Consider the following 3,173-nt stretch of genomic DNA (forward strand, 5'->3'; position numbering starts at 1 on the left):
GAGAGTAAGAGAGTAAGAGAGTAAGAGAGTAAGAGAGTAAGAGAGTAAGAGAGTAAGAGAGTAAGAGAGTAAGAGAGTAAGAGAGTAAGAGAGTAAGAGAGTAAGAGAGTAAGAGAGTAAGAGAGTAAGAGAGTAAGAGAGTAAGAGAGTAAGAGAGTAAGAGAGTAAGAGAGTAAGAAAGTAAGAGAGTAAGAGAGTAAGAGAGTAAGACAGTAAGACAGTAAGACAGTAAGACAGTAAGACAGTAAGACAGTAAGACAGTAAGACAGTAAGACAGTAAGACAGTAAGACAGTAAGACAGTAAGACAGTAAGACAGTAAGACAGTAAGACAGTAAGACAGTAAGACAGTAAGACAGTAAGAGAGTAAGACAGTAAGACAGTAAGACAGTAAGACAGTAAGACAGTAAGACAGTAAGACAGTAAGAGAGCAAGAGGGCAAGAGAGTAACCACCATTTTAAGACAGTAAGAGAGTAAGAGAGCAAGAGAGTAAGAGAGTAACCCACATTTTAAGACAGTAAGAGAGCAAGAGAGTAAGAGAGTAACCCCTATTTTAAGACAGTAAGACAGTAAGAGAGTAAGAGAGCAAGAGAGCAAGAGAGCAAGAGAGCAAGAGAGTAAGACAGTAAGACAGTAAGAGAGTAAGAGAGTAAGAGAGTAAGAGAGTAAGAGAGTAAGAGAGTAAGAGAGTAAGAGAGTAAGAGAGTAAGAGAGTAAGAGAGTAAGAGAGTAAGAGAGTAAGAGAGTAAGAGAGTAAGAGAGTAAGAGAGTAAGAGAGTAAGAGAGTAAGAGAGTAAGAGAGTAAGAGGGTAAGAGAGTAAGAGAGTAAGAGAGCAAGAGAGTAAGAGAGTAAGAGAGTAAGAGAGTAAGAGAGTAAGAGAGTAAGAGAGTAAGAGAGTAAGAGAGTAAGAGAGTAAGAGAGTAAGAGAGTAAGAGAGTAAGAGAGTAAGAGAGTAAGAGAGTAAGAGAGTAAGAGAGTAAGAGAGTAAGAGAGTAAGAGAGTAAGAGAGTAAGAGAGTAAGAGAGTAAGAGAGTAAGAGAGTAAGAGAGTAAGAGAGTAAGAGAGTAAGAGAGTAAGAGAGTAAGAGAGTAAGAGAGTAAGAGAGTTAGAGAGTAAGAGAGTAAGAGAGTAAGAGAGTAAGAGAGTAAGAGAGTAAGAGAGTAAGAGAGTAAGAGAGTAAGAGAGTAAGAGAGTAAGAGAGTAAGAGAGTAAGAGAGTAAGAGAGTAAGAGAGTAAGAGAGTAAGAGAGTAAGAGAGTAAGAGAGTAAGAGAGTAAGAGAGTAAGAGAGTAAGAGAGTAAGAGAGTAAGAGAGTAAGAGAGTAAGAGAGTAAGAGAGTAAGAGAGTAAGAGAGTAAGAGAGTAAGAGAGTAAGAGAGTAAGAGAGTAAGAGAGTAAGAGAGTAAGAGAGTAAGAGAGTAAGAGAGTAAGAGAGTAAGAGAGTAAGAGAGTAAGAGAGTAAGACAGTAAGACAGTAAGAGAGTAACCCCCATTTTAAGACAGTAAGACAGTAAGAGAGTAAGACAGTAAGAGAGCAAGAGAGCAAGAGAGCAAGAGAGTAAGAGAGTAAGAGAGTAAGAGAGTAAGAGAGTAAGAGAGTAAGAGAGTAAGAGAGTAAGAGAGTAAGAGAGCAAGAGAGCAAGAGAGTAAGACAGTAAGACAGTAAGAGAGTAAGAGAGCAAGAGAGCAAGAGAGTAAGAGAGTAAGAGAGTAAGAGAGTAAGAGAGTAAGAGAGTAAGAGAGTAAGAGAGTAAGAGAGTAAGAGAGTAAGAGAGTAAGAGAGTAAGAGAGTAAGAGAGTAAGAGAGTAAGCGAGTAAGAGAGTAAGAGAGTAAGAGAGTAAGAGAGTAAGAGAGTAAGAGAGTAAGAGAGTAAGAGAGTAAGAGAGTAAGAGAGTAACCCCCATTTTAAGACAGTAAGAGAGCAAGAGAGTAAGAGAGTAAGACAGTAAGAGAGTAAGAGAGTAACCCCCATTTTAAGACAGTAAGAGAGCAAGAGAGTAAGAGAGTAAGAGAGTAAGAGAGTAAGAGAGTAAGAGCGTAAGAGAGTAAGAGAGTAAGAGAGTAAGAGAGTAAGAGAGTAAGAGAGTAAGAGAGTAAGAGAGTAAGAGAGTAAGAGAGTAAGAGAGTAAGAGAGTAAGAGAGTAAGAGAGTAAGAGAGTAAGAGAGTAAGAGAGTAAGAGAGTAAGAGAGTAAGAGAGTAAGAGAGTAAGAGAGTAAGAGAGTAAGAGAGTAAGAGAGTAAGAGAGTAAGAGAGTAAGAGAGTAAGAGAGTAAGAGAGTAAGAGAGTAAGAGAGTAAGAGAGTAAGAGAGTAAGAGAGTAAGAGAGTAAGAGAGTAAGAGAGTAAGAGAGTAAGAGAGTAAGAGAGTAAGAGAGTAAGAGAGTAAGAGAGTAAGAGAGTAAGAGAGTAAGAGAGTAAGAGAGTAAGAGAGTAAGAGAGTAAGAGAGTAAGAGAGTAAGAGAGTAAGACAGTAAGACAGTAAGACAGTAAGACAGTAAGACAGTAAGACAGTAAGACAGTAAGAGAGTAAGAGAGTAAGAGAGTAAGAGAGTAAGAGAGTAAGAGAGTAAGACAGTAAGACAGTAAGACAGTAAGACAGTAAGACAGTAAGACAGTAAGACAGTAAGACAGTAAGACAGTAAGACAGTAAGACAGTAAGACAGTAAGACAGTAAGACAGTAAGACAGTAAGACAGTAAGACAGTAAGACAGTAAGACAGTAAGACAGTAAGACAGTAAGACAGTAAGACAGTAAGACAGTAAGACAGTAAGACAGTAAGACAGTAAGACAGTAAGACAGTAAGACAGTAAGACAGTAAGACAGTAAGAGAGTAACCCCCATTTTAAGACAGTAAGAGAGTAAGACAGTAAGAGAGCAAGAGAGCAAGAGAGCAAGAGAGTAAGAGAGTAAGAGAGTAAGAGAGTAAGAGAGTAAGAGAGTAAGAGAGTAAGAGAGTAAGAGAGTAAGAGAGTAAGAGAGCAAGAGAGTAAGACAGTAAGACAGTAAGAGAGTAAGAGAGCAAGAGAGCAAGAGAGTAAGAGAGTAAGAGAGTAAGAGAGTAAGAGAGTAAGAGAGTAAGAGAGTAAGAGAGTAAGAGAGTAAGAGAGTAAGAGAGTAAGAGAGTAAGAGAGTAAGAGAGTAAGAGAGTAAGAGAGTAAGAGAGTAAGCGAGTAAG

The sequence above is a fragment of the Calliphora vicina genome, unplaced genomic scaffold (genome assembly GCF_958450345.1).
Source record: "Calliphora vicina unplaced genomic scaffold, idCalVici1.1 scaffold_31, whole genome shotgun sequence".
Lineage (NCBI taxonomy): Eukaryota > Metazoa > Arthropoda > Insecta > Diptera > Calliphoridae > Calliphora > Calliphora vicina.